The 13,026-nt window shown below is 40.7% G+C and overlaps 1 protein-coding gene across 2 annotated transcripts in view; it reads right to left on the reverse strand.

Annotated features, from left to right (window-relative positions):
- Nucleotides 1-13,026, reverse strand: part of lrrtm4l1 (leucine rich repeat transmembrane neuronal 4 like 1) — a 56,066-nt gene that overhangs the window by 21,890 nt on the left and 21,150 nt on the right. The gene's annotated exons all lie outside the window — the stretch shown is intronic.

The following is a 13,026-nucleotide window of genomic DNA, read 5'->3' on the forward strand; positions in this document are numbered from 1 at the left end:
TGACCATCTCGTGATGTTACAGTTCTCTTTATGGGTGCTACTTAGACATCTACCAGCCACCTACACCAGACCAGGTACACCCACCCTATAGCAATAACACTCCTTGAAGTCAGTAGCCATCCCCAGCAGGATGCAGCCTGACACAGACACACACAAAAACGGTTTAGGAACAACTAAAGAACACGAAGAACAGCACAAGGTGTTGACCTCACCTCCAAAGTCCTAAAAATCCCAAACTGATCAAGTATCTGTGGGATGCCCTGAAATAAGCCTGATCCACAGAGACTCCTCCCCTCAAACCTTAAGATCCAACATTCTGTTGTCAAACACCACAAGATCCTCTCAGAAGACCCGTGTCAGTTCTCAGATGAGCCAGAACTAGATATTTTCATGTGTTCATAATGTTTAGGCAATGCAGAAGCTGTATGCATGACTTAGAGACTTTATGAAGGAACTGAAGAGAGAAATCCTATGGAAGATGTTTAAGCTGTTTTCATTAACAGCAAATAAGAAAACATCATGGTCAGAATTTTAAAAGGCACAACACCCTTTACGTTTTTTCTTTAATTGGATGGCACATGTTGGCAAATATAAAAATCCTTCTGTTTTACAAAAGGGAGTGGCCTCAGTGGGTGGCTGTGGATCCTACTCGATTCCAGCAAACGAATATTATGCCCGTAGGGAACCATTAAAAAATGTGATCTCCACAAACGTCTTTGCTCCCTGCTGAAAACCACATTTTAATAATTCAAACATTTGAAGAGAAAGAGCTGCAGCTCTGTGAAATTACATTTAATGTGACGAGAAGAAAATAACATGCAAGCACAGCGCATTTATATTAAAAAAAACTCCACTTACAGCAAAGATATCAGGTCAGACAAGGCCATAAAATCTAATGTTCATAATAGTTGGAGCAACATTCATATTATTGGCAACTTAAGATGAAGAATTGCACATTACCACAGTAACCTGGTAGACAATGTCATGAAATTGGTCAGGACAAGTCAACTCATTTAATGCCAGAACATCGAAATTTCCATCCAACAGAGATGTTTTTATCTGATAGGCCTAAAAGCAAAGAAAAGTAAAACAATAACCAATGCTATAGAAAACAACAGACTGCACAAGGCTTTTACTGTCAAAGTTATACTCATATGCTACTATTTTTGTATAACCTTACTCTGTGAAGGAGAAAAATGAGAAGAGCTCAAGGACATTTTTGTGTACCTGGAAACAGTTTCATGAAGGAAAATATGTCTGTCAGGGCCCATTTTGCTTCAATCCTTCAAGTTAGGGTAGTCTGGTCACTGCTGTAAGCCCTGCTCTCTCTGCGTGAAGGTGATTTCATGCCTCGTCTCAACTGATAGCACATTACTCACTGACCTCTTAATGATATAAATAGCACTTGAAATGGCATCGTGCCTCTTTGTTCCCCATTTTCATTCCAGCTGATTTCACAGCCTTTATTTTCCCACATTGTCTAAACTCAACCTGGTTACCAACATGGATTTTAAGAAGGTTTAGACAAATTAAAGCATATTCAGCCACAGAAGTCAATCAGTGACTTTGGTCCATTCTGAAATATCTCACCAACTACTTCATGAATTGGGGCAACCAATTAGAGGACCAACCTAACTGGGAGAGCAATCTACTAGAGGACCAATGTACTGGAGGATCAACCTATAAAGGGACCAACCTACTGGAGGATCTACCTAATTGAGGAAGAAACTGACTAGAGGACTAATGTAACTCTAAGACCAACCTACTGGTGAACCGACTAAATTGGGGGACCAACATAGTGGAGGACCAACGTAACTCAAGGACCAACACAACTCGAAGACCAATGTAAATGTGATTGGAGGGTCAACTCGCTGGAGGAGCAACCAAGTGGACAGCCAAATTACCAGGAGAACCAGTCGAAGTTGAAGACCAACGTACTGGTGAAAGCAGCCATCTAGAGCAGTGGTTCCCAAACCTTTTTCCCCCAGAAACTAGGAAGCTTCTAAGTTCCAACTCGGGAATTTCAGACTTCCAATATCATAGCATTCATGTTAAAGGTTAACTTAGAGGAGAAAAATTAAGTTTGGTACATTGTCACCATTTGCTGAACATTAAAATATGTGGAGCAGCTATTTTTTTATTTATTTTTTTGACAATTAAAAGCTGATTTTCCCAAATTGTCTTGAATGCAACATCAGCTGCAGCTGGATCTCAAACATGCTTTTCAAGACCCACCCTCACTCTACTTCTGACTAGTGGTGTTAGTTTGGAGAGGGGAAAGCTGCAATACTCTACTTCCATTGGTAGGTAAAGTCAACTGACTGCTCGAACCTGACAATATTCCGCATCAACATATTTTTTTCTAAATATTTTTTATTATTTTTGCCAGAGATACTTTAAGCCCTGCATATTGTACATATGGGGAGACACACACAACACTGGTTAAAACTGGTGACTGGTGAAACAGGGGAAAACTGGTAGTGAGCTCAGATCAGACAAATTCTGATGCACCCCCCTGTGATCTCCCCAAATTGGGATCGACTGAACTACAGGACCAACTTAACTGGGCAAGCATCTACCAACCTACTTGGGGAAGCAACGAACTAGACAACTAACCTAACTGTGGAACCAACATACTGGAGGACCAACCTAACTGGGAGATCAACTTAACTGGGAGTCAAACCTATTGGAGGGTCAACTTGCTTGAAGACCAACATGGTAGGAGCAACCTACTAGACAGCCAAACTGGGGGGCCAACCTGCTGGAGGGTCAACCTACATAAGGGACTGATCTACTGGGGGACCAACATACTGGAGGACCAACCTACCGGAGGACCAACTTAACTGGGATTCAAGCGACTGGAGGGTCGACTTGCTGGAGGACCGACCCATTGTACAGCCATAACTGTTTGTTTAGTTGTAATAGGTTGTCATACACTATCACATTTTTCTAAGGTGTCACATGTCCAGATGTGTCCTACAAAGCACTGACATGCCATATAATAAAATCAGAGAGAGGGATGGGGTTCTATAATCAGTTTTATCATGCTGTCCTTACTAGATGTGAAGCAATACCTTACAGTGACTGCACTTCACAGTAATCTTCTTTGATTTTATGCGCTGCAAAGAGTCTGATCCTTCAGCAGTCTCACTTGTCAAGTGTGTATCGTCATTCTCACATTGCAGTTTATTCTTGGCAAGGGAACAAATGAGATACAAAAATATGTATTTTGTACCCTTTGTACCGAGTATACTAAGATGCAACATTGGGAGATACTGAACAGATCTGACACTCTTGGAGAGCTAAGGCCACACATTAGCTTTCCATGAATTTCAGTTTACGGGACCTGAAATTGTCATGACATTTTTTCATGGTCTCTACGGACAAGAGTAAGTCTAAAATTAATTATCTTTTTCTTAATAGAGTTGGACGCAACTCTTTGCATACTGAGATATTTGTTAGATTTGATATGCTGTTTATTTGTTGAGGTTTTTTTTCATATAAATGTTGTGTATGTACCTTAGCTTTTAGAATGGAATACAACAGGCAACAGCAGAATCTAAACACCTTGCCTCACTGAGGACAGCCATTTTGTTGCAAACAAAATGAACCCTAGCCGTTGCTGTTCAGTCCATCACTGCATAAAGCTTACTCATATAATGTGACTGGCCCAGCAAATCTACCATGAATTCTGAATGGAGTGGCTCTAATGTTGGAGTCTAAACAGAAAATCCCCCCACTAAAATCTGGGGAACTTCAGGATGACTTCCAGGCTAGTAACAAGTAGGCTACTATGTTGTTTGACAGTATATTCTAAGTATGCTTAGATAATGTTGGTTGTACAGTTTCCATTATAAATTTATCTGCAATTATCTGCCGTTTAAACAGTAATGTTACACATGATAAAAACTTGCCCATACTTTGCTTAGAAAAATATCTTGGCCAGAATGACCAAACTGACTAAATCTGCTATTCATCACTACTGTGTATCCAGACCCCACAATCCCAAAATACTTGGTATCTGTCATCATGTTGTATCAGTGGGCTCTGGTGATCCTTTACAGTCCCTGAGTGGGGCTGCAGAGAGCTCACAGAATGTGAATGTCATTGTCTAGCACGGTGGAGTAAATGTTCACTCCCACAAGAGAAGACTTTTCCATTTACTCAACAGCTGAATGATTGATGTCAACACACTTCATGCCACAGCACAGCTTTTCCTCTTCATCTAAAACCTGGCTCTTTTCTCACCACATGACAATTTCTCTAAAGAATGAAACAGAGTGGCTAAAAGCCTCTGCTTCTCTTATGATTAGCTACAGCTATCAAGAAAAGGAGAAATGCAGACAGAGACGGCCCTTTTTGTGGATTTTTGATTGGCTACTCAGCCAATCACAGATACATTAAATAGTTTTGAATTTAGGACACTTTCTTTTGTACCATTCTGCATCCATTTTTCTTGCATTAGAAGGGAGCTGGATCAGTAGGTAGCCAGAGTTGAAACGGTGAGTACTGTGTAACCTTCAAGAAATAGATAAGACAATACAAAGCAGACAAACTTTACTTAATTTAATTCTGTATATGGTCTTTCGAAGTTGTAATAACATGCTGAAAGAGTCAAATGTGTTTTAAATCTATTTTTTCTTTAGTATTGACTTTTGAAGGTCGATACAAATACAAATACCGCACCACTTCAGGCACATTTCACCGACTGTCGTTGTACAAGTCCAGATGATACCTGAAGAGCAACAACTGTCTCAAATGGCCTCTAAAGGGAAACTCTTGACACAAGTCAAACCCCAGTAAATGCCCATGTTAAAATGGCCAACGTTACAGCAGTAGAGAACATGTAAAAATTTAATTTTATATAATTTACTCGTTTAAATTATATCAAAGCCTACGGTACATTTAGGGAATGCACACTTTGTGAGACAGATGGTTGCAGTTTCCGGTTGCTTGGCTTCACCTTCGCCTATAAATTCCACTCACACACCACCACTTTGCTCATTTACGATGAGAATTTGGTGTTTGAGTGTTTATGAAGGTAATGACTACTAGTTCCACTTACACTGAGCTTCAAAATTGCAAAATTGATTTGTCCATCTTTATAAACAATATATAGATATATAGAGAGCTAAGGACAGGAGGAGCTGGTCCTTCGTCAAGATTATTATTGGTGGATAATGGAGCCCATCCCAGTCATCACTGTGTGAAAGGCAGGGTACACCCTGAACAGATCTCCAGTCTATCGCAGGGCTAACACAGAGAGACAGGCAAACATTCACACTCATGCACACACACACCTTGGGCCAATTTAGAAGCACTAATGAATCTAAGAAGCATGTCTTTTGGACGGTAGGAGGAAACCAGAGTAATAAACCAGAATAAACCCATGCAGACACAGGGAGAACATGAAAGGCCCCAGACAGATCTAATCTATTTAAAAGTGGAACCAATCAATTTCTAATTTTTACCTTGGTGTAGCCCAAATCATTCTCATTAGAATGAGATTCTGGTAAAACTTTATTTGGATTTCATTATGAGGCATGTTTCAGCAGATACAGAGAAACTGCTACAACCAATCAGAGCCATTAGGTTTGAACAAATTCAACTCAACTGTGCTCAGATGACGTCTTTTACTATGTCTCTCATAAGGCTCATTTAGGGTACTGCAGGATCTACATACGTAGTTGTTTATACTTGTGTGCTTGTCTGTCTGTTTTTTTTTTTGCCTGTTGGGTTCATCTTTGTTTCCACTTCCTGGGTCACTATCACCAACAATGGGGAAGCAACAGGCTACTACCAAGTGGACCACAGCTCTTGCAGTTTCCGTCACCATAGTGTGTAGTTACAGTCCTGGAGAGGTGACCCAGAAGGCCCAGGACCAACTTTACACCAAAAGATTTAACATTAGCCCAGCAGGTTCAGTCAGAAAATCACTAATGTGACCGGAACACAAAGAAGAATCACAAGTATCTGGATTCTGTAGAAACTGTGCTCTTGCACAACTTGTCATAGTTGCTATCATATCATATTTGTCTACAAATGCTGAAAATGTACATATATAGATATACACTATGCATAAATACATACATTCATAAAATACATGCATACTATATGTACACTGTAGAAAAACATATATTTTTTGATATCCTTTATTGGACTCTTTATTGCCTTGCTATGTAATTTATAACTTTCCCCCACAGGGCATCAATAAGTCGCATCTAATCTTATCTCATCTAATGTTAGACTTTTACTCATTTAAGGAGATCAGATATAACACAAAACTTTTTTTTTTTAATTCAGAGTAATACAATTTTGGCTGCCCCATTGGCCTAGGGGTTTAATATGCTGAACATGTCAGCTACAGACTACCTCTGTTGCAGATTGGGCAGGAATCTTTGTTGCATGTCATTCGCCATCTCTCTCCCATTCCCTCTGATGTTTCTCCACTCCAAAGTGTCACATGTGTGAATTAATTAACAAAGTCTATTGGCACCGTATTATTATACATTTATAACACGGTATTGTTACAGAAATGCACTTAAGCAGCCTGTGTGTAGGCTGGCGTGTTGCTCATTTTAATTGCACTGACCGCGCAGCACATTAATGTCATGATATAAGGACTTATACCAGTTCAGTTTGACGATGCATTCGTGAGAGCCGGCTTTGCAGATATTAAGTCTGCGGCGAAATAAGATGTTTGTCTGCTTTCGACAGAACAAGTGAAGGTGGGTGGGTTGATGCTATTGTTATCTTTGCTTGAGGTACACAGCAGCTGCCATAAACCTGCGGCAAGAGGAAAAGGGAGTTGGGGTTGAGGGCAGATTATAAAATTTAATTTAGGACAAAAATGGGGGTGGATCTTTTATATAAGGATCCGCTGAGCCGTTGTCTCCTTTCAGGACAAGAAGCACACATATAAACTCACTTTTCGCAAATCTGCCGCAGAATATTTTCTTTCTGTGTTTTTGTTGCGAGACAGAGTAAAAGAGAAGATCCCTATTAGTCTTAGCTGCAGGGTCCGAATTCGGCTCCAGATGCTGCTAATAATACACAACTCACTGGGGTTTGTGTTGAGTATTTGTGACTGTATTGCTGCATGTGAGATAGGAGGGAGAGCCTTGGGTAAAGAGCCACGTTTACAATATTGCAGCGCATGCATCATCACCTAGTGCAACCCCGCTGGAAGTTCGTTTGAGGATGACCCAGCAATCGAGAGAAACGGGCACGCAATTGCCCCTCGGAGATAGTTAAGAGGCTATTGCATTGAAGGAGTGGAGATACTTCTCATCAAGGGCTTCCCTGGCATTGTGGTCGAGGCAGCTGTCGAACCGTGCGCATTTTTAATGGTGATAAATGAAGATATTTTCCCGCGTTTCTCCGCTTTGTCAACCAGAAAAACACTCAGGCCGAGCAACAGCGGCATACATCTTGCTCTCATTAGCTCCCCGCTGCCATTACCGGCGGTTCAGCTATTGGCTGGCATGGGCGGCACGATCTCAATCCCACTCCAGTGTAAGACACAGGGAATTTTAAAAAAGGCATTAAACCGAAACACCCATCGATTGATCGCACAAAACCTCTCAATAATTGATTCCCTTAAAATTGTGCAGAAATGATTAACTTAATATTTTAAGAGCACAGAGGATTTCTTGCTGCTCGTATTAAAAGCTGTTTCACTGTCTGCAAGTGAAAATTTCGGGGAGGGGATCTGCAGTGTTAAACTTACTGTATAGTCATTGAGATATTTCTCCCCAGCGTACACACGCCTGAGCTTAAGCTCTTAATGGTTCCTTTCGAACTGTTGCGGTAAAGGGAAGGGGGAGCGGAAAATGAAAGTGTTCTCCTAAATGGTTTTTTGGAGGAACGCCTGTCAAGTGGAACGAGACTGGAGGGGAAATTAGCCAGGGGACATGCAAAGCGAACGCCGAGGCTGGCTGTGTGACATCCTTCTCTCTTCAAAGCCATCTAGGGGGTTAGGTGGAGGTACGCTTGCAGTATCTCCCAGAAACAGGGAGCGCTTGAGGAAAGACCAAAGAGAGATGTGAACTGGCGAATCTCATTTTTTTTTTTTTTTGCCTTCTGTGCCTTATATGAGACAATCACATCCTCAGTTACCGAAGGCTGATTTCTCATGCTTTTTATGGTTTTATGCCAGACAAGCGTTCCACTTACTGGTCCTTTCACGTGCAGTTATCAGATTTTAATCTTTTGCATTTTGCTGATTGATGATGATTATGGTCTTTATTGAGCCTTAAAACGGCCTTAAAACAACAACAGAAACAACAGAAAAGCAAATCATTTCCCTATTCTTTCATATCTACACATACCACTGATTTGCTGCACAAGTACATTACCAATCATTACCTCTATCCACAAGTCCTAGCACTGATACTGCAATGGTTAATCTTTTATTAACTGATCTTTAAAATATTTTGTTCTCTTCCACGATCTGTCAGCATGAAGGATGGCAGAAGCATTTAATCTTTGAACATCAATATCTTTGAAAGAACAGCGTAGCGGTTGAACTCAATATGTCAAAAACACAATACCATGAATTATGTTCTAACATGTTTTTTTTTTCTGAAAAAAACAAACAAACAAAAGACGAGTTTAACCTAGTTTATGAAGCTCACTGTAGTCTTATTAGCTTTGTGACTGCTTTGTAAAGGAACTGATCCAAAATATATCCTCATTATATCCTTGAAGCTCTGTGTGCTCGGCGTCACTTTAAAGCCACAGAGAGTTGGTTGGCTAGTGTGATCCGACTCACACTACTCTACTGCTGCTGGTGTTTTTTGTATATTTAGATTGAAAACCCACACCCACGTCTGTGTTTCCACTTGTTCCGTCTTCCAGCATGTGTTCCGGTGTCTAGAGACAATAGCTGACTTTTTTCTGACTCAGTCAATGGTCGGACAACGTGGACCTTTGAGACTGCAGCAGAATGTGGGGGGAAAAAAACGAGAACACTTAGGTTGTTACAGTTTAAATATTAATTCAGAACGGTTAACCACGGTGTTAGTGCAGTAAGCGTAGTCAGAGCAGATAGATGAAAGTGATGCCTTTTTGCTGTGTTATTATTTTACGCTATGGACGGTGGCTGTTGGTTGACAAGTTCAACTAGATTTTAAGGAGGAAAGTTCACACTACGCAGCCTTCTTCTGCCAGTAAAATGTTTGGGGGGTGAAAGTTGGACTGGAACCAATGGGAATTTATCATGCTCCAGCGAAGATCTGCTGGGACAATCAAATTATTTGGTGTAGTTTTGATGTGGACAGAAGACTAACGTAGTCATACGAATTTATTCACAAGACTGGCTGTAGGATTATCGACCTGCTTGCAGAGGTATTTTTACATGCGTATGCACATTGGTGTATTTATACATATATCTATATATGCACGTGTGGCATCTTGTGTAGACAAATAAATACTCTGCAATATCTGTGGGAAAAGAAGGAGAAAAGACAGCTGTGGGTAGACACATGTGCCAGTGTACAGTACCACTAAGGAGTGAGCTGGTCTGGAGCTGCTCTGTTGGGAACAGATTGCGCTCCAGGAGATTGGCTCACATTGCTTAGTAATGCAGTGCAGTGATGGACAGAAGAGTAACAGCATCATCTGACCGCCATGGACTTGAATTAGTTTACACCAAAATGCCTCTCATTAGTTGCTCTAATTGCATTCAGAAGTATCTCCGTTCCCAGACTCATATTTTGATAAGAATAGAGTCTGGCCACGCCTGGACTAGATGCCTTCATTTGTTCTTACATACTTTCTTCCTGCACACTACGGTTACTTCTCTTACCTCCACATTAATAGCAACAGGAACATGACAAAATAGTTTAAAACTTCTTAACAACGGGGAGTCCAAGACCCCTAGGGTGTCCACGGAGGTACTGCAGGGGAGTCGCAAAATGTTTGGTTGATTAGATATTTTATATATTTTTCAAATTTCCCCCAAATTTTCCCCCACAAATTTAAATTTATTTGAATGCACGTTAACATGAATCCATTGTTTTGTTAGTAACGGGATAAATGGAGACAGAAGACCCGCCCCCATCGCTGCTGAGCCAATCACAAGGCTGCATATTCTATATATTAGTGCTAAAAACAGACACTGGGATACAAGCCAGCAGCAAACTTCTTCAGGGTGTAACCCTCTGTGCACAGAATTCTCTTAACCGTGCCTCACCCATAGTTGGCTCTTCAAACAAGAGACACATCATACAACCGAAAATAAAGGCTCCGGGAAAATGAAATATATTAAAATATTGCTTTTAAATAAAAAGTTTTCGCCCGATTGTTAGCTTGCATTGGGTTAGTATCAACATTCATTCAGCTTAAGAGAAGGATTACTTTCTTTGATGTATCATGTGGAAAGCACAGTCTGTCTTTTCCACTCCCTAGAATTCTGCTGAAATGTGGTGTTGGCAAAGATACGAACCTAAAACCCCTAGGAAGTATCTTTTCATTTAGATAAACACTGGTCACACACTTTTGGTTGACCACTTATCTGGAGGGAAACGTCTCAGGTTAGTGTAGTGTCGTGTTGCCAAGCGACAGAGTAAATGTTACCAGCACATTTACAGCAAAGGTTGTAATTATAAACTTTAAATTAGACTGTCACTGACTTAGACTTTCTGCAGCCTTTAGAGACAATGTGAATTATGTGAATTATAATTAAAATTGTGACTCTTATAGTTATGTAATTGAAAAATATAAATACGACAACGGTTAATTTTAAGTACAATATTCAGTAAGCACGTTCATGTATAGCATAGTCTCCATTTAATTGGCTGCTTGTGTCATTGTTATTGGATTTTCCTGCGGTAATTGCTTTGCTGTCATTGTGGAACCAGTCCTCCAAAAGATTATGTAGCTGCTAAAAGCTTCCCGCAACTCCTACATGAGACACCTGCTCACATTTACAAATTCCTATAATATGAAGTGAATGGGTGCATTAGTGAATGGATTTTGGGGATTTCAGCAAACTCTCCACAAAGCGCTGCCCCCGGCCTTAATCTGAGAAGACTCCTCAGCAGCCTGGGTGAATGATAACCAATGTCTGGGCTTGATTTATTTTATTTCCAAGTTTGCTACCCTGAAAACTTTTGGCCTGAAGTGCTTATGTCAGTGGACTGTTTCCTGCTCGGCTCTGACACTATTCTGGGCCAGCTTCACAAAAGCTCGCTAAATTCAAGCCACAGCAAGGTAAATGTGTTGTGCAGGCTTTTGTTCCCCCACGTTGCCTTCCATGGGGACTGTTGGTGCTGCACAGAGCCGTAATGAAAGGCACAGCCAGCTGTGGCGGCCAGCGAGATGGCCCTTTCATCAAACTAAACCAGGCTGACGCCAGCTCCTCAATTATTAAACGCCTGGAATAAGCAACCGTGTCGAACTCCCCAATCAAACTACTTCAGACAGCCGTCAGTGATGCTGAAAAGAAAAGGCTGTTTTGGAGATGATGAGATGTGGATTAGGGTTATGAAGAGAGAGACAATACACTGACGCTGATTGTTTCAGAAATATTTGCAGTTTTCGAGGACGGAATCAGGACGCTGCTATTGTTTGGCAGCAAACTGCAGTCAAGCTGTGGACTGGTGACAAACACGCTTTTATTTCTGCTCTGAAAAGACGTCAAATTCAGCCTTAGATTGCTTTTTAGCCTACAACAAATCAACTACATTAGATGCAATCGACTTCTTAGCAGGGTTAACAATTCCAGTTTCTGTACATGCTTGAGTCATATGAGCGTTGTGGGGTAGAAGTGGATTACTGTTTTCCTACAACCTTTTCTACACACTTGCTCGTTATGGAGGTCATCATATGAGGAATCAGAGGTGAACTTAAGTTATTCAATAAACCATAGTAGATGATCAGGGTATTTAAAATAGTAGCCTTACTTGCGAGAAACTACTTGAGAAACTTGCATGTATGGTTTTAAAACAGCCCCAAAAGTTTAAACAAGAGGCAACAAAAGAGGTTTGATTGGATTGGTTTTCATTTTCAGCTAACAAAAATCGTGCAATATTTTGCTCAAGCATCTCGGCCATAGGTCTTCAACAGGGGGTCCGCAACCCAGTACCTCCGTGGACCCCAGGGTCCGCTGAGTACTGTGTACTGTGTACTGTGAATAGCTTAATATTAAATGTAGAATATAGAATGAATGTTTGCACTAGGCATAGTTTAATATAGAACACATATAGTGTTTAGGAGGTCCTTGGCCTAAAAAAAAAGACCCCTGACCTAGGCTATGTGTAAAAACAACATTTATGTATATCCACAATGGAAATCTGTGCAAATCTTTTCCAAAGACGCATCAGGTAAACTGTGTGTTTATATAATTATAATGTAGTTGTATCAATCTGTGGGTGACATGTCTTCACACTCCTTACATACCGGCTCAAACAAACCGAGCTGAGGGATAAACATTCTCTACCTATATTTGAAAGTAGCCTTAGTATTGGCCAGAGGAGAGCTTCCTCACAGTTCAAGGTACAGTTCTTCCATGTGTTTTCAATAGTTGAATAGTTCAGTAGTTTCAACAGTGAAGCTGTGGCATTCACTCAATTAAATTGGTGCTCATATCATTGCAGAAAACACAGAAAAATAACAAGCTTTTGGATGTCAAAGAATTCTCCGCCTGAGGCGTTCGTTGCAGTCGACGTACTGAATGTGTCAAAGTGGAATTCCTAAATTTCTGAAAGGAGTCAAAAGATTCAGAATGAATAGCATGTTAATTGGCTCTAGATTTATCATAACCACCACTGGACTGAACCTCTGAAGAGCTCTTACATTCAGAGAGCACCTAAGACACCTAGAACCCTAGTTACTGATTGCTTGATTGTCTTATGAAATCCCATGTATGCAAACTGCAAGCACAAACTTCAAGTTCATGTTTAGAAGTAAGATTGAACAACATATTTAAGCTGTGAAGGAACTGGAACTGGAAGGAATTCAGTTCAGTTTATTGCCTTTTCGCCACTGACTATGTATCATCCACTCATCATCCACTACAATCAA

Source organism: Mugil cephalus, chromosome 19, assembly GCF_022458985.1.
Source record: "Mugil cephalus isolate CIBA_MC_2020 chromosome 19, CIBA_Mcephalus_1.1, whole genome shotgun sequence".
NCBI classification, from domain to species: domain Eukaryota; kingdom Metazoa; phylum Chordata; class Actinopteri; order Mugiliformes; family Mugilidae; genus Mugil; species Mugil cephalus.